Genomic DNA, 26,351 nt, shown 5'->3' with positions numbered 1-26,351 from the left:
ATTCGAACCTGCGACCGTAGCGGTCATGCGGTTCCAGACCGAAGCGCCTAGAAACGCACGGCCACACCTGCCGGCATGAATGAGAAAAAGTTGACAGATGTTTGAAGAAGTCTCTTGAAACAATACTGTGGATATGTTTTAAAGTTCTTTAGAACAAACACTTTAAACATTACGAATTCATCGTAATTCCACTTTGGTACATATACATTAGTTGCAGTGAAAGCAGAGAATACGATTTTCATGTCAGTGTGAAAAGTAATTTTGGCTATTCAATACTGTCTCACAATAAAAATCTTAAATTTTGTAAATTAATCCTTACACAGTAGTGGGTATCCATATTCAGTTTACATAAACCCGGTCAAGTTTTTTTATGGTGTCAGATATGAGTTTACCAACGAAAAGTGAATTACACACGGAAATAAACTATTCCTTACCCATGGGGAAAATATTGTTCCGTTTGTAGAAACATCGTATTTACGACATTAGACTGAGGTGACAAAACTCGTGGGTTATCTCGCAATACTGTGTCGGACCTACTTTTGCACGGTGTAGTACAGCTACTCAACCAGGCATGGACTCAAGTCGTTGGAAGTCCCCTGCAGAAATATTGAGCCTTGCTAGCCATATAGAATTCCCGGTGCAGGATTTTGTGAGTGAACTGACCTCTCGATTATGTCCCATAAAAGTGCGATGGGATTCATGTCAGGCGATCTGGGTGGTGAAATCGAAATGGTTCAAATGGCTCTGAGCACTATGCGACTTAACTTCTGAGGTCATCAGTCGCCTAGAACTTAGAACTAATTAAACCTAACTAACCTAAGGACATCACACACATCCATGCCCTAGGCAGGATTCGAACCTGCGACCGGAGCGGTCGCTCGGTTCCAGACTGTAGCGCCCAGAACCGCACGGCCACTCCGGCCGGCGGGTGGTGAAATCGTTCGCTGGAACTGACGAGAACGTTCTTCAAACCAGCCGCGAACAGTTGTAGCCTGGTAATATGGAGCGTTGTCATCTACAATAATTCCATCGTTATTTGGGAACATGAAGTTCATGAATGGCTGCAAATGGTCTCCAACATAACCATTTCCAGTCAATGATTGGACGAGAGGACCGAGTACATTTCATGTAAACACAGCCCACACCATTATGAAGCCACCACCAGCTTGCGCAGCGCCCTGTTGATAACGTGGGTCCTTGGCTCCGTGTGGTCTGTCCCACACTCGAATGCTACGATCAGCGCTTACCAATTGAATAAGGTTTTCCAGTCGTCTAGGATCCACACGATATGGTCACGAACCTAGGATCGGTGTTGCAGGCGATGCAGTACTGTTAGCAAAGGCACCAGCGTCGGTTGTGTGCTGTCATAGCCAAATTTTGCCGTACTGCCCTAAGGGATACGTTCGTCGTACGTCCCACATTGATTTCGACCATTATTTCTATCAGAGTTGCTTGTCTGTTAGCAATGACAACTCTACACAAACGCCGCTCCTCTCGGTCGTTAGGTAGACCCTGTCGGCCACTCCGCTGCCCGTGGTGAGAGATAATGCCCGAAATCTGTTATTCTCGGCACAATCTTGACACTGTGGATCTTCGAATATTGAATTCCCTAACGATATCCGAAATGGAATGTTCTATACATTAGCTACGAGTACCATTCGGCGTTCAAAGTCTTTTAATTCTCATCGTGTGGCCGTAATCACGTAGGAAATATTATCACATGAATTACCTGGTTACAAATGACAGCTGCGTCATTGCACTTTCCTTCTATAGATTGTGTGCGAGATACTACCGCCAACAGTGTCTATGCATATCGCTGACCCATGACTTTTGTCACCTTAGTGCATGTTAAACATTACTGTTCATGAGCGTAAAACGAAGTAGTTAGTTCCTTCCCTGAATGTTAACATGGTCATTTCCATTGTCTTGAAGAATGTTGACTCTTTCGAATGATACCGAGTGAACTGAAATATTACATTGAGATTCTCGCCCAATTGCGACGTGGCAGCTGTGACAGTCGACGGCACGCCTTTACAGCTGTAGTTTGCCATCCTAGTAGCACAGAGATTACCGAGTAAAAGCGAATTCTCGCGGTAGCGTCTCTTTGTCTGCCGCAGCCACACAGGCTCCCGTGAGACGTATCAATCGTCCCGCTACCTGCGAGTCCAAAGGGCCACGCAAGATAGTGCAGCGTCGAAACATGCGTGTATATACGTAGATGTCTCTTTGGATTTTTTTTTTGATATGTTACAATACAGCATCACCGGTCTATTGCGGTCTTACTGTGTTGGTGAGGCAGTAAATTTATCCACAGGGCAGTGACTGCGTCACTGCAATTCACTTTGGAGGTGTGGCGGTGTGACTTGTAGTCCCGTACCACCCTCTGACGGTGACAGTACTACATGAGTCAGGCAGAAACATTTAGCCTAACGTGGGCAGGTATGATTGGAAAGTATTGGACGTAGAATGGGGGCTAGTCCCGCCAAATGATGCGTCCGTGGTGGGCGTGCCAGACCTATCGTTAGCCATGGTCGGAATCCGATTCTTCCAGGATGGTTAGGGGAACCGGATGTCGATGCCAGTGGCGTGGAAGTGTGGTCCCAACGTGGCGTAACCCATGGACAGTGTCCCACAAGGCATCCACTTTCTCATAGAGCAGCCGCGCGTTGTTGCGTATGGTCGTCTTTAGGGGGACGATATCCGCTTCCTCGTGGAGAGTGACAATTCTCGTGAGTGGCGGGGCGTGCACCTGAGCACCTTGTTCTGCAGGCGCTGCAATCTCCGCATCCTGGTGACACTAATCGTGGCCCATGCAGCAGATCCATACGTAAGGGCAGGCAGGATAACTGTTCGGTAAATGCGGAGCTTGGTATGCAGGTTAAGTTCCCTACTGCGAAAGAGCGAGTACAAAGCCCTGGTTAGCTTTTGCCCTTTGTTGATGACATACTCCGCATGACAGTGGAAGAGCAACTTGTTGTCCATCTGGACCCCGAGATAGGTGGTTGTCGGGGACCAGGGCACCTGCACACCTGCAATCGAGATATTGCGGCGGAGGACTGGGCGCCGTTTCGTGAAGTAAACTGCCGTAGTTTTGGTGGCATTGAGAGCTATTTTGTTTGTCCGGCACCAGGTGATAGTGGCGTCCGTCTGTCGCTGGAGGCGGGCGATGACGGCGTCAGTAATGCGGCCAGTGGTGTATAGTGCTATGTCGTCAGCGTATTGTGCAAGGTGGCACTCGGGGATGACCGGCATATCATTGACATAGATATTAAAAAGGATGGGAGATAGCACCGATCCTTGCGGAGTGCCTGCCGACAATTGGCGAATGCCAGAACGTATTCCCCGTTGAGCCACTAGGAAAGTCCTGCCACGGAGGAAGTCATCCACGATCTTGACATAAATATCCGGTATAGGGGTCTGTGTCAGCATCTTGTGTACGAGGTTGTCGTGCCAGATCTTGTCGTAGGCGTTTTGCAAGTCCAGGAAAACGGCAGCTGTCGACTTGGCAGTGTTGAAGCCTTTGCTGATGTGTTCAGTGATCCGTAGGACCTGAAGTTCAGCAGAGAGGTGCGAAGTAAATCCAAACTGTTCAGGACGGATAGTCCCAGCTGCCGCAAGAGGTTGGGAAAGTCGGTGAAGGATCACAGATTCAAGGACCTTCGCCATAGTGTTTAGGAGGCTGATGGGCCTGTTGTTGGTGGGGACTGTAGGGTCCTTGAACCTCTTGGGGATCGCAATCAGCTTGGCTTGTTTCCACTGAGGGGGGAAAAGGCCAAATGTGAGACAACAGTTTAAAATCTTGGTGAACAAGATGAGTGGTGTGCGGGGAAGGTGGCAAAGATGTTCATTTAAAATTCCGTGCAATCCAGGGGCTGACCGGCCACGTTTCCGTCGAAGAATGCGCTGAATTTCTGCCATGGACGTAAGAAGGGGAGCAGACTGGGGTGGGCGGCTGCGGAAAGCAGCAACAGCTGTCAGGACTTTATGTTCTTCCTGTAGTTCGTTCGGAGAAAGGTCCTGGACTAGAGGGCGGTTTTGGGCCTCGAACGCATCTGCCAGCGCTTCCACAATTTGCAGGGTATCATAAGACAAGCCCGCTGCTGTGCGAATAGGATGGGCAGTCGCTGGCTTAGAACGCCGCAGGGTGAAAATGACAGCCCAGTCAGTTTTTTGGTGGAGTAGGAAAGTGGACATCCTGTCCTCCCACTGTTCAGACCTCCATTCGGCGAGCCGGTGGCTGAATTCGCGTTGGAGGCGTCTCATTTGACGTTTGTCCTGAGGGTCACGAAACTGCTTCCACCTCCGGCGGTAGCGGTTCTTTTGCACCTACAGTTCTCGTAACAGAGGGGGCAAGTCGTCCAGGGGTGTTAAATTTCGAGGTGCAGTGGAGGTGGAGAGTTTCACTGCTTTCTGTATTTTGGCGGTAAGGTAATCCACAGCACGGACTATATTGGCCGGTGTTGTCAAATTGAGGTCGTGTCGAGTGGTGTTATTAAGCACCCTGGCAAACTTGTCCCAATTGGTGAGGGTCGCAGTGGAACGAACATCAAATGAAAGGGCAGCATTGGTGAGGTGCAAGAGTACTGGCTCATGGTCAGAGGCCAGTTCGTGGAGAACTTCCAGTGAAAACTGAGCGGTGATGTTTTTGAAGATGGCCACATCCAGAACGTCTGGCTGGCAGTTAGTACGGACTGGGATATGGGTAGGTTCGTGGGGGCCATAGACTGATAGTGCTAAAGTATCCTCCAGGTCAAGGAGGAGCCGGCCTTTGGGGTTAGACACGCGAGAATGCCAAGCTGGGTGCTTGGCATTGAGATCTGCCCCATTGATGAGCCTGTCGAAGGATGACAATGTGCGGAGGTCTGCTTCCAGCAGTGGCTTGTTTGGGCTCAAATACGCTGCTGCAAAGGTAATGGCATCAAGGTGTGTGGAGATGGTAACCGCTGTGGCCTCTATGTGTTCCATTGGCTGGAGAGTCTCTTGGGTATGGACAAGAGCTTTGTTGAGGAATACAGCTGTGCCTCCACCACGGCGGTCGTGGCGGTCAGAGCGGTAACACACCATGTTGCGAAGGCGGAAATCATCTGCCGGTTTGAGGTGTGTTTTTGTGACCAATAAAACATCCACACGATAGTCATGGAAGAAGGCGTTCAATTCCGTCTTCATACGTTTTGTGCCATTCGCATTAAAAATGCAACTGACAAGATGCCGAGGGTGCTGGTGGTGGTGTGGAGGTCCATTCGCCATTACAACAATATTTGACTAAGCCCTTCCACTAGGGCGATGACCTTGGAGAGCCGGTCCTCCGACTGACGGATTTTTTGTGCTGTGCCACGAATAACAGCCCGGATGTGGGGTTTCGTGAAAAAGGAGATGACCTGGAGGATTTCGCGCATGTCCGCCCGAAAGGACGCATCAGTCTCCACCACTGGGGGAGGGTCCCGGGTGGTCTGCTTGCCCCTACGACGCGCAGGTGCAGGTGTAGTAGTAGGCAGAGTGGAGGTAGGTGCAGAGGGCTGAGATAGAGCCACAGATGGACTGGAGGGAGCTGCAGCTGGCTCCTGTAGTTGGTGAGCAGTGGGAGCTGTCACGGAAGACAGACAATGAGGAGGAGACCGGGGTGCAGCAGCAAAGGATGTCGTGGCAGTCCGGGCTGGAAGCGGCACAGGAGCCACCAAACCATCTGGTGCCTGAGTGGCTGGTACCAGAATGGCTGCTGAGGACAGTGCACCAGGCTGACCCCGCAAAACAGGATAGTTGGTCATGTCCCGTAGCGGTGGGGGAGGTCGATTTGTTCTCGGTTTCTTTTTGGGCGGACGAGAAGACTTCAGTGCCTTCTGGTAAACAGGGCACCTCCTCCAGGATGCCATGTGGTGGGGATCGTGCGTCGTTCCCAAACATCTGGCACAGGTAGGTTTCTCCAAAGCAGGGAGTGTGCAGTTCTCCACTAAATGTGGGCCAGCACACTTAACACACCGCAACGGCAGGGAGCAGTAATTCCCAGTATGTCGTAAACGTTGGCATTTGCGACAGATGGCTGGCCCGTTGCGGCCCTCGTACGATTCAATCCGGACTTTCGTGTACAGAAGATACCGGATTTGGTAAATCCGCTCTATGTCCTCCCTCCGGGAAAGGGAGACGACGTGGGTAGGGCAGGGGATCAATGCCCTGGTCTCAGGATTCCTCTTGCTATATTGGTGGACCAAAGGATCTTCGAAATCGAGTCGAAGCAGTTCCTCCTTGACCTCCTCTGCCGTAACCTCTGGTGGCAAGTCCTTGATGACGATTTTGGTGCGGCGATTACCCGACGTCTGGTGGGTAAATCGCCTTTGATTTTACGAAATCGAGAATGGTAAGATAGTCGTCCCTACTGTCAAGCAGGTATTTCACATGATCTTTTTGGTAAACAGCTCTCAATTGGCCGACAATGAGCCGCTGGAGCTCAGTGTTCAGTTTCGTATAATTAGTGACATTATATACCACAATGGGGGGTATCTTCTCTTTCTTCAAAGGGCTTGACGGGATCTCTTGAGAAGGAGGGTCGGGAGCATGAGCCATTTCCTCATCCACAGGACCATCCGGTGCGGCGTCCCCCGGCAGGGGGGTATCGGAACACGATCCGCTGCCACCACAGCCCGCGTGGGCGGAGGGGCGTCTGTCTGGAGCGACGGCTAGAGGACTTTCCGACTGGGTCTGGGTGTCCAGAGGGCTCGCCACGGTGGCGGGACGGCGTAGAAAGAGGTGCAGGTACAGCCGGGTGGTGATCAGACAGAGCCGATGTGTTCGCCGCCTCACTACGAGACGGGTCAATTACTAGGCGGTCAGGTGAATCGTCGGACGACGACGACGATGACGACGCGGATGAGCGGACCCTGCCACGCGACGGTGGACAGTCTTCATGATGATCGGTTTCAGTGCCGGTGGTGTCCACCGGCGATTTGTGGCGGTTGGCGCGATTCAAGCGATCCTTCGTCCGTTGAGAAGTGGGCGGAGCATTGTGCGCGACGGGAGGCCGGGACAAGCGGCGTTTCCGACGCGGTTCTCCCCGAGGGGCGGTGGTGCAGGGATCGGAGGGTCGCGAAGATTGCTCCGCGACCCTCTCCATAGTGGACACGGGTCCGCCTGATATGGCCAGGGGCCCGGCGCGGGGGGACTACGCACACCAATAGCTTCCCAGCTATCCTGGGGTAATAACTACTAAGACACCAGCGCGGAAATAGCAGTTATGCCAACGCTGTTACGCGGTGCAAGAACTATAACGATACGACACGGTAACGCACTCGTATTAGAAAACACTTACAGGGATCCAACGTGAAGCACGGTCTCTTTATATATGGCCATAGAGAATAAATATCTATGAAGTGAACATTCGGATGCGAGAGACGAGAATTCTGTGCAGAACTTGTCCTGCAGCTCAAGTCACGTGACTTAGGAATGGTGCATTTTAGCCCGTACAGCGCTTAGCATATTTTAGCGCTTTCAGAAGTACCACAAATCTTCGTATACGCCTTTTGCAGACATCGATACAATTTGATACCAGGAACTGAAGTTGGCTTAAAGATGTAAAGAGCAACTTAATTTCATTTTTTTCGGTAACAGGATAAGTAGCGACACTAACAATGTGCTTTTACGTTTTCTGTTGAACTTATTTATACTGTCAAATCTCTGTTTTAATTAATTACTTTACGTTGGTTGCATTGCTACTGTAGACGGTGCCAAAGAATCACGAGGCATTTGGAACTATGAAACTGTTACAACACATAGGCAAGCGATATGCACCACCTGTTTCTCCACTACTATTTTCAATTTTTCTTTATTTATCCTTTTGATTTTATAGAAGGAAAAAATGTTAGATTTTCTACTCCACTGATTCATAATGTCTAGCAAGGAAGTTCATAATCACAGGACGTGCACGTTAGTACGTTTTGCAGAAACGAGTAGCATTTGAACCAAGTCGGCCCGCGGCTTCAAGGTCAACATTGACATAGCGACGCAACACGACCTGCTGGTAAAATGTGCCTCAGGCTCTCGTTGTGGCTATAAACAAAAGACAATGGAATAGAAGCTTCGCAGACCTGTGCGTGAACCGTACCGTAAAATCAGTGATTTGAAAGTGGGCGCATTACTGGCATGAGAGAATATGATGCATCCATCGCGGAAATTGTAGCTCATGTGGGAGGAAGTCTTTCGGCAGGGCAGCGGGTGTATGCAGAATGGTTGACGTAAGGCCTTAGTACATGGCGAGAAGGGTCACGTCGCAACACCCAGGCATCACAATAACTTAATTCGCACTAGATGTACCGCGCCCACTCATGGCCTTAAGGTATGAGGTGCTACTGGGTACAAGCACAAATCACAGTTGGTGCGTGTCTATGGTTCTGTGACACCCCAGACGCCATTTTTCAGCAAGACAATGCACGAGCACATGTTTTTACCCGAACACGTGACTTCATGGAGTCACAGATTATCAGACTTAAGCCCTGGCCCGCCAGATCACCAGACTTGTCGCCATTCAGAAATATGTGGGATTTGGTGAAATGACGGCAACAGCACTGTGACCCAATGCCAACCACCACAACTGAGCCGGTCGAAGTGGCCGTGCGGTTCTGCCGGCTGGTGTGGCCGAGCGGTTCTAGGCGCTTCAGTCTGGAACCGCGCGACCGCCACGGTCGCAGGTTCGAATCCTTCCTCGGGCATGGATGTGTGTGATGTCCTTAGGTTAGTTAGGTTTAAGTAGTTCTAAGTTCTAGGGGACTGATGACCTCAGATGTTAAGTCCCATAGTGCTCAGAGCCATTTTGAACCTCAACTGAACTTTGGAACTAGACGAATGCAGAATGGATGGCTTTACCACAGTATGCTATTGACACCTCATACACGTCGATGCCATCACGGATGCAACAATTTATCAGGGCCCATGGTGCACCCTGTGCTGGGACACATGCTAAACCGAGGTGACTGAAATGCTTATCATTTCTTCAGAACATACTAATGTAGATGTCCTGTTGTGAGATAACGGGCGAGTTGTAGTGCCCAGAAAATAATCTAAGTTTGGAGTTGGCGTGGCTGTGCGGGGGCCTCTCAGCAGGCTGCGGCCCGGCAGCAACCACGTGGTGCGAACGTTAGCTGAGCGTGAGGGGTAGCCCCAGCACGTGGTCCAGCCATGTATCTGGGAATTGCATGGTGACGCTGTGTCGATGAAGGAGACACACCAAGAGTGCCAAAGATGGCGGACTTTGTTAAACCATCATGGCAGACATCTCACAGTTCGTATAGAAACTAAGTACTCCACAGTTACACGAAAAACCGGTAGCAGCATGCTTATAAATATATTTATTCATCTATGTGTTTGTTTATATCCAACATATGCTATTCATGAAGAAATTGGTCAATTATGTACTGTGTTTTAGAAAGCACAGAGAGGCATTAGGCTACTGGCTTACTTTTGCTTGCTATTCCTTTGATATATGTTTATTTAATTTGTTCATGTATTTAATAATGTATGTCAGAGCGTGTTTATTGTCCAGCCGTGGCCGGCCGGTGTGGCCGTGGGGTTCTAGGCGCTACAGTCTGGAGCTGCGTGACCGCTACGGTTGCAGGTTCGAATCCTGCTTCGGGCACGGATGTGTGTGATGTCCTTGGGTTAGTTAGGTTTAAGTAGTTCTAAGTTCTAGGGGACTGATGACCACAGCAGTTAAGTCCCATAGTGCTCAGAACCATTTGAACATTTTTTTGTCCAGCAGTAGGAATATTTATTTAATTTCAAGTTATTTAAATGTAAATCCAGTATTTCGTATGTGTTTCATTATGTTTGTGTGGGTGTGTTGACTTGAAGACATGGAGCGAGCACTCCAGCCAGTCACAGCGCTCGTGAACGGGGAGACCGGATGAAAGCGAGAGAAGAGTTCTGGACAGTACGGGAGGGGACACGGGGAGTGCTGGACAGTACGGCGCGACGGACGCACGGTCGCGGCAGAGACTTGGAGAGTGTAGATGGCTCTGAGCACTATGGGACTCAACTGCTGTGGTCATCAGTCCCCTAGAACTTAGAACTAGTTAAACCTAACTAACCTAAGGACATCACACACATCCATGCCCGAGGCAGGATTCGAACCCGCGACCGTAGCAGCAGCGCGGCTACGGACTGGAGCGCCTAGAACCGCACGACCACCGCGGCCGGCGGAGAGTGTAGAGCGGTTGGCGTTTGCGCGTGGTCGCGTCAGATAGAAATACTTTGCAGTGCCGACTTGTGCACTTGTGAGATTTCCGTGGCTTCTACAGTGAAGACGTAGTGTGCGTTTAGAAGTGAATATCTAATGAGCTATGTTGTTGCTCATAACTAATTACGTCCAGTAGGAATCTATTGTTTAGCCGGCCAGAGTGGCCGAGAGGTTCTAGGCGCTACAGCCTGGAACCGCGCGATCGCTACGGTCGCAAGTTCGAATCCTGCCTCGGGCATGGATGTGTGTGATGTTCTTAGGTTAGTTAGGTTTAAGTAGTTCTAAGTTCTAGGGGACTGATGACCTAAGAAGTTAAGTCCCACAGTGCTCAGAGCCATTTGAGCCAATCTATTGTTTCCCTGTTATTCACCTTACATTTTATTTAATTGCTGGACCGTCGACACCAGTAAGTGTTTTATAGTAATAAAGGACATTCTTAAAGGTACTTCTGCTATCGTACGTATCATTTAAAGTCGTTAAAATAGTACCTGCAGAATTTATTTAATTGCAATCTTCATTTATAAATTTCTACGTTACATTCGCAATTGCCGAGTGATTGGAACCTTAGACCATTCGATTCATGTGTATATTGATATTGTATACTGTAGACTCCGCAGTATTTGGCTTGTAATGCGGCAACTACGTATCCCAGGCCCTAGACAACGAAACCAGCCAAAACTTTTAATAGTACAACTCTGAGTCTGAGGGTATGTAGTTGAGGGCCATCACATTCATTTTTCATTTTAGAAAGCCCGCACTGCGAATATGAACTATCTCTAGTCTTTCAAGGTGTTCTGTTTTTCTGAACGTGAGTGTAATGACGTTACAATGATACTGTACAGGAAACTGTCCCACGCAAAAATAGTTCGGTATATACAAGGATTTGAAGACCTGCATACATTGGAGGAAATTACTCAGACTGTTGTGTATATATTTTACCTGCACATGGACATAGCGCGAACGTGTATACACTGACTGGCAGTTAACTCAAACACACTTCAAAATTTATCTAGCACTTGTCTCGTAAATACACGGCCATAAATTCGCAGAAATTACCTCTGCAGTACCGTGTCTCGATATTTCGCAATGTATAAAGTGCCTCATATCAGCATGAGATTTATAATTATATATTTGTTACACATACCTACTCAAAGTAATTGGTCTTAATTTCACATACTTCTCTTGACATCGGTAGCAATTACAATACTGCAACGTAACTACACTCCTGGAAATTGAAATAAGAACACCGTGAATGCATTGTCCCAGGAAGGGAAAACTTTATTGACAAATTCCTGGGGTCAGATACATCACATGATCACACTGACAGAACCACAGGCACATAGACACAGGCAACAGAGCATGCACAATGTCGGCACTAGTACAGTGTATATCCACCTTTCGCAGCAATGCAGGCTGCTATTCTCCCATGGAGACGATCGTAGAGATGCTGGATGTAGTCCTGTGGAACGGCTTGCCATGCCATTTCCACCTGGCGCCTCAGTTGGACCAGCGTTCGTGCTGGACGTGAGACGACGCTTCATCCAGTCCCAAACATGCTCAATGGGGGACAGATCCGGAGATCTTGCTGGCCAGGGTAGTTGACTTACATCTTCTAGAGCACGTTGGGTTGCACGGGATACATGCGGACGTGCATTGTCCTGTTGGAACAGCAAGTTCCCTTGCCGGTCTAGGAATGGTAGAACGATGGGTTCGATGACGGTTTGGATGTACCGTGCACTATTCAGTGTCCCCTCGACGATCACCAGTGGTTACGGCCAGTGTAGGAGATCGCTCCCCACACCATGATGCCGGGTGTTGGCCCTGTGTGCCTCGGTCGTATGCAGTCCTGATTGTGGCGCTCACCTGCACGGCGCCAAACACGCATACGACCATCATAGGCACCAAGGCAGAAGCGACTCTCATCGCTGAAGACGACACGTCTCCATTCGTCCCTCCATTCACGCCTGTCGCGACACCACTGGAGGCGGGCTGCACGATGTTGGGGCGTGAGCGGAAGACGGCCTAACGGTGTGCGGGACCGTAGCCCAGCTTCATGGAGACGGTTGCGATTGGTCCTCGCCGATACCCCAGGAGCAACAGTGTCCCTAATTTGCTGAGAAGTGGCGGTGCGGTCCCCTACGGCACTGCGTAGGATCCTACGGTCTTGGCGTGCATCCGTGCGTCGCTGCGGTCCGGTACCAGGTCGATGGGCACGTGCACCTTCCGCCGACCACTGGCGACAACATCGATGTACTGTGGAGACCTCACGCCCCACGTGTTGAGCAATTCGGCGGTACGTCCACCCGGCCTCCCGCATGCCCACTATACGCCCTCGCTCAAAGTCCGTCAACTGCACATACGGTTCACGTCCACGCTGTCGCGGCATGCTACCAGTGTTAAAGACTGCGATGGAGCTCCGTATGCCACGGCAAACTGGCTGACACTGACGGCGGCGGTGCACCAATGCTGCGCAGCTAGCGCCATTCGACGGCCAACACCGCGGTTCCTGGTGTGTAAGCTGTGCCGTGCGTGTGATCATTGCTTGTACAGCCCTCTCGCAGTGTCTGGAGCAAGTATGGTGGGTCTGACACACCGGTGTCAATGTGTTCTTTTTTCCATTTCCAGGAGTGTATTACTAAAACTTGAGCAGAAACGTGTAAAAAACACGGCGAATACGTATAATCTTCAAGTTTCGCTATTAACGCAAATTATAGATAAGCAACGTCGTTCCAGAATCACGTGACTAGCCCGTTTTGATTTGAGAACATGCGCAGTAGACAATGCTCACTCCGTAGATATACATACTCCATGGATAAGGTAGGATAGCATCACCAACAACAATACTAGAAATTGAGTTGAGGAACGCCGGCCGGTGTGGCCGAGCGGTTCTAGGCGCTACAGTCTGGAACCGCGCGACCGCTACGCTCGCAGGTTCGAATCCTGCTTCGGGCATGGATGTGTGTGATGTCCTTAGGTTAGTTAGGTTTAAGCAGTTCTAAGTTCTAGGGAACTGATGACCTCAGAAGTTAAGTCCCATAGTGCTCAGAGCCATTTTTTTTTTAGTTGAGGAACAGCAAGATGTGTAATAGTCAAGATCATAAACAAAGTGCGAAACTTTTGTTTATGATACAGCCCCCTGCATACCATCCAACGAACTTGCAAATGACATGATGTTCGCTGAGTAAAAACGCACAGAAAATATTTCGCAAACAGCGACAATAATTCTCAAAAACATGCTCGTACAATAAATAAGATTAAAAAACCTACTGATGATGGTGATATTTGTCGTTGAAGCCAGTTCTGGAAAATAAATAAATAAACGAATAAGAAGGTGTTTTGCATCAAGGTGGACTCAATTTCTGATATTGTTGTTTTTCAATGCAAACTCGTACCAAATGGAAAAGATCCGAGGTAAAATTATTGGATAGCATCATGTTAAACAGTCAATGAAACAAGGCGAAAACCGACTCGTTTCAGTATTTCTGAAACCAACCTGCATACTTTCGATTTGCTACACGAGTCCCTTTATCGCAAATAGCTGCGCAGTGCTGTACCAGGAGTGGAGTGTAAACAGCCCAGAGCGGCGTGTTACAAATAACGAGGGACGATAACACTCGATGAGAAACGACGCTGTCGGCCGCGGTGTATCTCTGTGACGTGCCCGCCCCCTGGAGCCGTCACGTGGGGCAGTGGAGAGTGGCTGCGATATCAGCGAGTGCGCCACTTGCGAGAGCAATGTTTTCGCCCGGCGCACGGCCGCAGCCGGAGTCACCGCTGCAGCGGCTGCCCCCGGGGCGTTGCGTTGCGGGTCGAGCACTTTGCGCGCTCCACTTTTGTTTCGGGCCCCATACACAGGCGCGCCGGCCCTCGCGCTCGCGGCCGCGCCCTGACCCCGTGCCCTACGCTGCCCTGTGCTGCGTGCTGACCTCCGTCTGCTGCACACCAGAGCGCCGGGGATAAAAAATGTCACGCGTGCATGTGAGAGACTCTGCCCAAAACCGATCATTAGCTCTCCTGTCGCATCACGCACGTAACCACGCACACACAGGGTGTTAGTATGGATTATTTCGATTCCATATACACGGGGAGTTCAATAAGTAATGCAACCCAATTTTTTCTCGGCCAATTTCGGATGAAAAAAAAATGCAGAATTTTTTGTGCGATATCATGGAATATTCCCGCTACAGCCCCCATAGTACCGATACGCGGTGGCGCTGTATGTAGCCTACAAAGTGGCGTATGTGACGGAGGTGACTTTCAAGCAGAGAGCTGTCATTGAGTTTGTTTTAGCTGGAAAGCAGAACATCGTAGATATTCAGAGGCGCTTGCAAAATGTCAGTGAACAAAAGTACGCTGGGTCGTTGGGCGATGCGTCTGTCATCATCGCAACAAGGTCGTCCAAACTTGTCCAGTCTCTCGCGTACTAGCCGGCCGCACACAGCTGTGACTCCTACAGTGCTGGAACATGCGGATACTCTCGTTCGAGGTGTTCGACGTATCACAATCAAACACTTCTACATATACATCTACATCTACATACATACTCCGCAATCCACGGTGCGTGGCGGAGGGTACCTCGTGCCACAACTAGTATCTTCTCTCCCTGTTCTACTCCCAAACAGAACGAGGGAAAAATGACTGCCTATATGCCTCTGTACGAGCCCTAATCTCTCTTATCTTATCTTTGTGGTCTTTCCGCGAAATGTAAGTTGGCGGCAGTAAAATTGTACTGTAGTCAGCCTCCAATGCTGGTTCTCTAAATTTCCTCAGTAGTAATTCACGAAAAGAACGCCTCCTTTTCTGTAGAGACTCCCACCCGAGTTCCTGAAGCATTTCCGTAACACTCGCGTGATGATCAAACCTGCACAACTAGACGTCTCTGTTAACGATGCTAACACACTTGTCCACCAGCGGGCGTACTCAAAGGTGTGTGCCCACTGGGTTCCTCACTGCCTAATAAAAGACCATGAAGATAAACGCCGGCCGGAGTGGCCGAGCGGTTCTAGGCGTTACAGTCTGGAACCGCGAGGACGCTACGGTCGCAGGTTCGAATCCTGCCTCGGGCATGGATGTGTGCGATGTCCTTAGGTTAGTTAGGTTTAAATAGTTCTAAGGTCTAGGGGACTGATGACCTCATAAGTTAAGTCCCATAGTGCTCAGAGCCATTTTGAACCAAAGATAAACAAAGGACGACCAGTGCGGAATTGCTTGTGCGTTACGTTACTGATCGTGACAATTTTTGTCCGACGTCGTCACAGGCAATGAGACACGGATTAATCACTTCGAACTGGAAACAAAACGGCAATCCATGGAGTGGCGTCACATTACCTCACCTGCGAAGAATTGTTCAAAGCCGTACCTCAACCCGTAAGTTCATGGCAACTATCTTCTGAGACTCTGAAGAGCTTATTCTGTTCGGTTTTCTCCGTCACGGAGCAACGATCAATTCGGAAGTGTATTGTGATACACTCACGAAATTGGAAAAACGGAACTTCTTCTTCTTCTCCATGACAACGCAAGGGCTCACACAAGTCTGCGCACCTGAGAGAAATTCACAGAACTTCATTGGACTGATGCTCTTCATCCACCCTAAAGCCCTGATCTCGCACCTTCCGACATCCATCTGTTTGGCCCAATGAAGAACGCACTCTGTGGGAAGCAGACATGGATGAGGGGGAGATTATTAATGTTCAAAAAAATGTTCAAATGTGTGTGAAATCATATGGGACTTAACTGCTAAGATCATCAGTCCCTAAGCTTGCACACTACTTAATCTAAATTATCCCAAAGACAAACACACACACCCATGCCCGAGGGAGGACCCGAACCTCCGCCGGGACCAGCCGCACAGTCCATGACTGCAGCGCCTTAGACCACTTTTTTTTAAATCTCATTTTGTTCGCTTTCGTTCGTTGCATCTGCGCGAGGCGGACGTCGTAAGACATACGTTTTTGTTAGCTGTTGATCGATTAACTCAGTTTTTTTTTTTATTACCGAGGGCTGCCAACCCTCTGACCGAACACGCTGAGATACCGTACTGGCGACCGCTCGGCTAATCCCGCGCTGCAATGTGTTGCATTACTTACTGAGCACATCTCGTAGGCATATAGAATGTGTTCAAATTTTATTTCTCACAGAGATATAGCTGTTAGAATGCACTGTACACAAATGCTTGCAGAGGGTATTAAGAAAGGTAAATGATGGAGTTCAAGGTTAATTTTCATAAATTCCACCATCGACATACATACAGTTTCCAGTTATTTTGAGAACAACATGTCTAGGTCTTCTGTAATCGTACTAGCTTTCTTCCATGAGAGCAGCACTATTAACAATTCGAACAATCTATTCTCCTCTTGTGTTTTCTTTGTAGATTTCGCTTTTCATCCATTCCCGGGGGTTAAAATCCAAAGGGATAGGTTCTTTGGACCTCGATGGCATGGCAACGTAATCACTTACGACGATTTCTCTTCCGGAGAATATTAAGTCTAGATCAGGGTCGGCCAAGACGTTCAAAATTGCGCGTGAGGACAGCGTGCTGTACGAGTGTCGTTCTACGCTCGGCCAGCCTTGCTCGGTAAGTCTCGGCTTTGCTCGGTACAGCGTATTTCATTCACCTTTGCAACGAGCTCTTTCGTATAGTATTTTGTGCATCATCGTTCTTCAGTTCGGCAGAATCATTGTCTAAGGGCCGTTTACCCTTCGATGTTTGTTCGCGGTATGGAGGAAGGTCAGAGGTCCAGTGGCTGTTCGCACAAAACAAGGTAGCCCAGTGAACTGTTGTCGTAAACCTTTAAACATGAATGAGTACCACAGTAGAGAAGGATGTGGTTTCTTTGTATCTATTATGCAGTCGCATAAACGACGAGTATCGCGAATTTTCTATGAAATAGCTTTACAGTTCCACGCAGACAGAATTTAAAGACTTTGAGCTGCGGACTAAGACAGCGAAAATACGGTGACACATTAAAGCTTTCGGTCAAAGCCTTCTTTAGCAAAGACACACACAGATTCATTCAAGCAAGCACACCTCGTGCACGCATCATGACCGTTACCACCAGCAGCTCCGACAAGTCTTTTCCTTGGGCTTGTCTGCAATTCAACGACTCGTCTTTACGGTGAGTAGCAACCTGTCCTTTTCGAATATTGTTGATATTCCAACCTGGAGTTTCCATTGTTCCAATTTAAGGACTATGATGACAACGAAAGAGCAAAAAATTATAACGATGGACTGACGATTTGAACGCGATTTGTTGTTCTGCACTTTTTTTCTGAATGTACAAGCACGGAATATGTAATGAAGCTGGTGTTACGAACAGCAAAATTTCTGTAGTCGCACGCATTATTATATTTAAGCCGCAAAATGTTTTGATGAAATTGAACGAAGAGTATGCAGACGTCATATATTACTGCGAATCACATTTTTTAAGTCAAGGGGCATGTCTGGAACGATTTTTCTATTTAAAACACTCTTTTGTTGAATTTCTGATGAAAAGAGAAAAGTAAGAACGAAAACTAGATACTAGATACGGAATGGATTGCAGACCGCGCATTTTTAATAAAGTTGATGCAGACTGTCCTCAGTAAGACATTACAAGTTGAGAAGAAACTTATTTCTCATTTCGCGGAGAAAGTGGATGCATTTAAAAAGAGAATCACATTGTGGAAGGGTTACCTTCAGACATAAAACACAGTCCATTTTCCTCAGCTAGATGACATTAAAGAAAACGCGAATTTTGAAGAACTGTTGAATGAAAGAACTACAAGAATAGTTTTCTAAACATTCTCTGAACACAGAGAGTCTTTCATCTGTTTTTCAGCTGTTGTCGAGGCTGTTTGCCGTTTCAGTTGAAATTGCTCCATGTACATGTACAGATCGAACAGGTCGATCTCCAACGTAATTTCTGTTTGAAAGCAAATTCTTCTACGTTGAATCTCTCCAGGAGGTCTATGTAGTTTTCTTCGTGAAGAGATTGCACGTCTAAGTAATGAAGTTGCAAAAGTCATATACATGTTTCGACGAAGACATGTGTGTGAGAGACTTCTTTCGCTTATGAGCTACATAAGTCATGATTACGTGGCAACCTGAGTGACGAAAATCTGTCAGTGTGTGTGTATGTCTGTGTGCCGAAAGTTTGTGACAGATATTGATTTTATTATGTCTTCAGCGCACAGAAATTAATTAAATAAAACTTAAAATTTGTTTTGCTTGTAATCTATATTGTTGAGAAATATGAAACCAAACCGCAAGCAAGATGTTCTGTTTCCTTGCTTGACTGCAGTGTCATTTTACGCAGCACGTTCGGAGTTTCTCCCTCTTCCCTCTTCCTGCTCTTATCAATCAGACGGTGTGGCATAGTGGGGGAAATGTGTACTCAGGCGAGGGATATTCCTCTCTTGCAAGATCACCGCACACGTACAGAGTTCTTGGCCATCACTGGTCTAAATGGAGTGTCACCTCAGGACTAGCATTTGCTGGGACGGCGACATGCTGGAAGGACATACCCATGATTGTAGGCAGAGGAACCTCTTTTTCAAGGAAGTCTAGACAACTAGGACCTGTTATACGATGTGATAAACAACTGGCCCAATAAACTGAATGTCTGTCATGTCACATCCACATTCTGCGCCAACAAATGAGCACAGTTGGGGAATTCTTGTTAATCTCGCGCAGATAATTATGAATTACCTCGAAGAAAACGGTCTATTGACACGCAGTCAACATGAGTTTAGAAAACATCGTTCCTGTGAAACACAACTAGCTCTTTATTTACATGAAGAGTTGAGTCCTATTAACAAGGAATTTCTGATCGACTCCTTATTTCTGGATTTCCGGAACGCTTTTGACGCGGTACTATACAAGCGGCTCGCAGTGAAATTGCGTGCTTATGGAATATCGTCTCAGTTATGTGACTGGATTTGTGGTTTCCTGTCAGAGAGGTCACAGTTCGTAATAACTGACGGAAAGACATCGCGTAAAACGGAAGTGATTTCTGGCGTTCCCCAAGGTAGTGTTATAGGCCCTTTGCTGTTCCTTATCTATATAAACTATTTGGGAGACAATCTGAGCAGCCGTCTTCGGTTGTGTGCAGATGACGCTGTCGTTTATCGACTTATAAAGTCATCAGAAGATCAATACAAACTGCAAAACGATTTGGAAAAGATATCTGAATGGTGGCAGTTGACCCTAAATAACCAAAAGTGTGAGGTCATCCACATGAGTGCTAAAAGGAACTCGTTAAACTTCGGTTACACGATAAATCAGTCTAATCTAAAAGCCGTAAATTCAACTAAATACCTAGGTACTACAATTACGAACAACTTAAATTGGAAACAACACATAGAAAATGTTGTGGGGAAGGCTAATCAAAGTCTGCGTGTTATTGGCAGGACTCCTTAGAAAATGTAACAGACCTACTAAGAAGGCTGCCTACACTACGCTTGTTCGTCTTCTTTTAGAATACTGCTGCGCTGTGTGGGATCCTTACCAGATAGGACTGACGGAGTACATCGAAAAAGTTCAAAGAAAGGCAGCACGTTTTGTATTATCGTGAAATATGGGAGAGAGTGTCACCGAAATGATACAGAATTTGGGCTGGACATCATTAAAAGAAAGGCGTTTTTCGTTGCGACGGAATCTTCTCACGAAATTCCAATCACCAACTTTCTCCTCCGAATGCGAAAATATTTTGTTGACACCGACCTACATAGGTAAGAACGATCACCACCATAAAACAGGGGAAATCAGAGCTCGTTCGGAAAGATATAGGTGTTCATTCTTTCCGCGCACTATACGAGATTGGAATAAAAGAGAATTGTGAAGATGGTTCGATGAACCCTCTTCCAGGTACTTAAATGTGATTTGCAGAGTATCCATGTAGATGTAAATGTAGGTAGTAGTTAAGGGACCGGTGGGTACATCAGATCATGTGCCACGAATGAGTGCACTTGTGGATTTGGGAAATTCCTGTAAATATCGTGCAGCTGTGGCTGGGAGGCAGTAGTTAAGGGATTGATTGGCACTTCAGATGGCAGGCGCGGCCGACGTTGATATTTTGCAAACGCTTCTGCGAGGCAGGTATACGGCACCGCCCGCGGGCTAGGAGGCACAAATGTGAAGTAATCAGGACAGCGCAGGGCATAGAGTAAATATCTCTGGAGTGAGCATTGCGTTCTGCGCATGTTGTCAACATTAAACCAGGATTGTCACGTGATCTCGGGACTCCGCTGTGCGTGTGTGCTTTCTGCAGCGTTTGAAGTTTACAATACCAAGAGTTTTTGTTGTGTTTCACCGTTTGTTGATAGTGTAATAGCGATGGTGAATTACTGTTGTTGCTACGGATGCAAAGAAAAATATGTGAAAGGAGGCATAGTAACTTTTCATGGGTACATTCCATATAGCTCTAATTATAGTTTTCATTTTAGTAAGAGACGCTGTATCCGTTTAAAAATATCGAGACGCATTGTAATTAAGACTTGATTCTGTAGACCTATTTTTCTACGATTTTATGACTATATAATAGATATTACGGCTCGTACAAAAGCTTACAAACAATCGCTTCCTCTCGTAAATTTGCTAGTGGAACAGGAAAGGGAAAGGTTAGTTGTTTCAGTAAATACTATCCTCCATGCATTTATCAGTGACTTGTCAATTATGTATATAGATTACTCAGTCTACTATTTATTTAATGAACTGGGAGCAAGTACTTAAAATGCGTTAAATAAATACCTCAAAGTGCCACCAGTAAGAAAAATTGTGCTTTAGGTGGCAAAAACGAGAAAATAAATACGCAGAAATACAAGAATAAAGGACGAATTAGCAGGGATATAATCGCTAATGTGCGGTAAATTCGTGCGAAAGTACTAACGTACTGTCAAGTCGTTTTTCAGGACTATCACTGCAAAAATGTTCTTCAGGCTCTGTAATACTATAAAGTGCGGTATCATACCAAAAACTACCAAAAATCGAGTGCATCTGAACTATGACACCTATCGCAAAGAAGCTGAATGTAATATCACTTGCCCTTAAAAGTTACGTAGCTGGTTTATTCCCGGTATCAAATCGATACTGTTAAAATGTCTGCGCAACATATATAAATAATCCACGACACGTACGAAAAGGACCCGTCTGTACTAGGGGTGTAGTGACATTCTAAATATACAGGGCGCTATACGAACAAACACACGACGTCCCGAGACCACGTGACCAGGCCGGCAATGTATGTTGACAACCCAAAATCTGTTCTGCGCATGTGAGTGCTCACTCCAGAGATATTTACTCTATGGCGTAGGGCACCGACATGCTGTGAAGAACCCATACGTAGCAGTTAGAACAGTGTGTAGTGACCTGTGGGTAGGGGCCGAAGCGGGCTAAGGAAAGCTGACGTTGTAATTACTGAAGAGCGCTCCACTTGTACCCGCCAGAGGAACTACTTCAGAGGCATAGGAAAGAAACGTATAAATAAGCAAGACTGGAGGCTCAAAGCAAGAAGTCGTGTCGCCATTCTGTCTGCATCTAGAACCGAACAGCACGCCGATTGTTTAAGTCGCAGGCCAACCACGACGACCTTTGGGTGATGGATATCAGCGGCCAATCGGCCCGCTGGAGCTACCCTCAAGCTCCGCTGCAGTGAGGCATCGTAACTGTGGCGGGGCACGCCACACCTTGCACCTGCACTGGCGCTACGAGCGCGAGGGCTAGGCGCGAACTCGCGGCCTCCCGCGTGCAGAGCTGTGTGCGGGCGCGTAACGAGCTGCCCTGGGCGGACGTCCGGAGCTGCTAAGGCTCACTACAACTACAGCGGTCGGCTACTTTCCTTCAGCGCTCTCCGTGGGGTCCACGAGTCGCGCTTGCGGGAGCAGTCAACACCGACTCAAAGGAAGGCCTCGGCGCTTGTTCGTGACGTAACGTTAGCTAGGCACGGCGAACGCCAAGTCTGTCGCAGGCATACTCATAATGGTGGTGTCTCCCTCTCTGACACAGGAAAATGTGAAACTATTGGCGGCAGTTGAGAAACACACATTGTTCTGAGAGATTTCTGCAATCAATTAATTGTGTAATTCATTACACTTCTTAACAAATAGTGTACTCCTGAACTTAAATCTCCACCTGTTTTAAGGACTGACATACAAAAACAACTTCACGGTCCAGCAACAACAGAATACGTTCTTCTTTACCTTATTTGTAAATCTGAGGAAGTTGCGTTTGTACTGGGTTGCTTTTACAAGAAACTGTGAACATATTGGTGCTCTTCTTTAGGTATCTTGGTTGACTATGCGGTGAGGAGCACTGAATGTTAATGAAACATCTTGCGATTGTACACGTTGGGGGAGGGGGTGGGGGACAGAAGAAGAGGCAAAAGAGATATACCTGTTTTTTTTCTTTCGAATAACCTATTTGGAGGGTACGATGAATCAACTTTGGCTACTCTTCATTGTATTAGATTTCTTGTTTCCAAATTTCCTTCATCATTTTAGAGTGTTGTTCCCTTTCTTCTTGAGTCCACTTTCGTCTAGTTATTTTCTTTCTCTCCTGAAATTCTGCCTTTTGAACTGCCTTTCTGAAATGTGTTCTGTTTTCTATTGTGTCTATTGTAACTCCAGCATTTTCAATGTCCTTTTCAGTCTCTATGAACCATGCTGGCTTGGATTTGTAGCTATTGAGTAATGTGAATATCCGCTTGGTTACTCTGTTGTTATCCATTCTGAATATATGTCCAAAAAACTGTAGTCTCCTCTTCCTCATTACATCAGTTAGTTTCTCCGTTTTCAGATATAGCTCTCTGTTCGGTCTTAACCTGTATTCAGCATTATCGTTTCTTTTAGCTCCAAGTATTTTCCTTAGAATTCTTCTTTCGACCTTCTCTAGTTTCTCAAGATCTCCATTTCTTGTAAGTTTAAGTGTTTCTGCCGCATAGAGAGCTTCAAGTCTGGCCACTGTTTGGTAGTGTCTTAATTTCGTGTTCCAGGACAAGGAATTTTTATTATAAACGTTTTTGGTCATATGAAACACTCTTTCCATTTTGTGCGCTCTAGTTTCTATAGCTATCTTTTCTTTGGCATGGTATGTAATCCACTCTCCTAGGTATTTAAAGGAATCTGTTTTGTGTATTGTGTTGTTGTCAACTGCAATATTTTGAGGAGCATCACATATGTTTGTCATAAACTTTGTTTTTTCATAGGATATTTGTAGTCCTACTTTGGCTGCTTGTTTTTGTAGTTCTCTTATTTGTTCTTGGGCATTGTCTAGTGAATCTGTAATCAATGCCATGTCATCTGCGAAGGCTAAACAGTCGACAGTGATCTTGTATGGATTTCTCCCTAGTTGAATCCCTTTAGTATTGATGGCCCTCCTCCCTTTCTCGAACTACCTTCATCAAGACACAATTGAAAAGCAGAGGTGACAGACCATCTCCCTGTCGAACACCTGACTTCATTTCAAACGATTTTGAGAGCTCTCCCCTAAATTTTACTTTCGATTTTGTATTTGTCAAAGTACCTTTAATTATTGTAGTTGTTTTAGCATCGAGTCCCAATTCTTTTAAGATATCAAGCAGTGTATTTCTGTCAATTGAATCACAGGCTTTTTTAAAATCCACAAAAGTAATTACATATTTTAAGTTCCTGATTTTCCTCATTTCTATTATGTTCTTTAAATTTAGTATTTGTTCTGCACATGGCCTTCCCTTCCTAAATCCAGCCTGATAATCTCCTAGCTGTTTTTTGTTTTATCAAATAAAATTTTTTTATCTTATAAAGTTTCTCCTTTCAATTGCAAGAGGGGAATATTTATCTTTTCTAATGGGCATGTTTAAAAAAGTTTAAGCTCAGCAGTATTTTCGATGTATGAAGCTATTTTGTTTCCTGTTTAGAACTACTTTCCTTGAAAACGACTGTAATCTAATGACTGGCAACAGTTGGAAATTTACACATGTAAATTAGTTCACATTTCCAGTCACGATATCGAACGAAAGTAAATAAATAAACAAAAGAAACGAGTTAATTGTAAGGGTGTTGGGGTAAGTTTCGATAACGAAATGGATCAAGTAAATATAGTTACTTGAATGTAAAATTTCCGAAGCTTGCACTGGGGCAAAGCATCTTCTCATATTGATCTACGTTTCTTTCGACAGGATTCAGTAATACAGAACTATGATCTTCATTTGTAGCTTTACGATAGTAAGAAAATCTTTCATCTAAACAAAACTGCAGAATGCAAAACAACACCAAACATTTTGTCCAAAAATAAGAAATTTATAGTGATAAGCACGCCCAGGCGTTTCTGCCTGCAACAGACCTGGCGTTCGCCGTGCCTAGCTGACGTGATGTCACCGACAAGCGCCGAGGCCTTCCTTTGAGTCGGTGTTGGACCAGTCAGCCGTGTTCCAGGCCACGGGGCACAGTTACTACATGCACGCCCAATACGTTTCCGCGAGAAGGTCAAATACCTCGGTGTCTGGCTGGGCCGGAAACTACTCTCGGGGGACCACATTCAACACGTGACCAACAAAGCAAACGCGAGGCTCAAGCAACTCTACCCTATGCTTGACAGGCGTAGCACACGGAGTAGTAGGGTGTCTAGGCCCATGTACATGACACTTATTCGACCCCTGATGACGTACGCAGCCCCTGTCTGGGGATACGCTGCGCCCACACGCCTACGCCGTCTGCAGCTCATACAGAAAAAAGTACTCAAAATCATAAACAACGCTCCGCGCTACACACGCATCGTGGATCTTCACTGGGAATATCGGCTAGATACCATCTTGCAGGTGTTCCAAAAGCTCTCCACACAACTGTACAATAACACGAGACACTCCCGCAACCCGTTTATCCTTTCTCTGGGTAACTACGACCACAACCATAGATGGAAGCATAACAGACCAAAGACACTATTGGCAAGGAACTAAACATCTATAATTCATAGCACGAAAACACGGCCATCCTGATTTAGGTTTTCCGTGACTTCCCTAAATGGCTCCAGGCAAATGCCGGGATGGTTCCTTTGAAAGGGCACGGCCGACTTCCTTCCCCGTCCTTCTCTATCCGATGAGACCGATGACCTCACTGTCTAGTGTCCTTCCCCAAAAACAACAATAACGCTAACACGACAGTACTGGTGAGCCCCTGCAACACAGCTACTACTGGTAACCCCAAATGCTCGACCCGCCGAAAAACAGGCAACCGCAGGGAAACCGTACTGTACACAGCACGCAAACCAGCCACACACACACCCTACACTGTCTGTGAGCCGATCTATGGCCGATCGCTCACTGATGTATAACGACCTTGAACTGTTGCAGGGACGCAGCAACTGCAGCTAGTCCCGCAACGAGCTTCCGCAACGACAAAGGTAACAATGCACGATACCTCGCACTAACATAACCACACCTTGCATGCACTGTCGCAGATAGCAAGCAGCTACTGCCCTTACTACCCGCCGGCCGGTGTGGCCGTGCGGTTCTAGGCGCTTCAGTCTGGAACCGCGAGACCGCTACGGTCGCAGGTTCGAATCCTGCCTCTGGCATGGATATATGTGATGTCCTTAGGTTAGTTAGGTTTAAGTAGTTCTAACTCTAAGGGACTGATGACCTCAGATGTTAAGTCCCATAGTGCTCAGAGCCATTTGAACCATTTGAACCCTTACTACCCGTCCTACTGTCGCAGAGGTTTTTTTCCCTTGGCGCTTGCCTTGGCACTTTTTTTCCTCTGCCCTTACAACCGGTACCGTTCGTTCACTTTCGTCCACTTTCTATCTCCTGATGCACCATGTTAACGAGTAATCTTACCGAGACGCGTGGATAACATCACAGCCCGCATCCTGTGACTCCTGATTCAGAAACTAACATGTTATACGGAGGTGACAGTAGAACTTTTGGTTTGGTCATCACATTGGTGTGGGCGTGGAGGAGCCCCATCCTTTCGGGGCACAGTTGAACGCACGAGGCGGTCACTTAGCCGCGGTGTGGGTGGTTCACTACGCCCGCAAGGATGGGCAACCGGATGCCGACGCTGCAGATTCCGGCATTCGCGCTGACCCACGCACGCTGACCAATGACATCGTATTTGCTGTCTGACGTACTGTGTAGGTACTACGTTACCGTAGTCTAGGTTATAAGGTTGCTGGAAGTTCATA

This window comes from Schistocerca cancellata, chromosome 1 (assembly GCF_023864275.1).
Source record: "Schistocerca cancellata isolate TAMUIC-IGC-003103 chromosome 1, iqSchCanc2.1, whole genome shotgun sequence".
Taxonomy (NCBI): domain Eukaryota; kingdom Metazoa; phylum Arthropoda; class Insecta; order Orthoptera; family Acrididae; genus Schistocerca; species Schistocerca cancellata.
The sequence above is the reverse complement of the archived record's forward strand: the minus strand, read 5'-3'. Positions refer to the sequence as shown.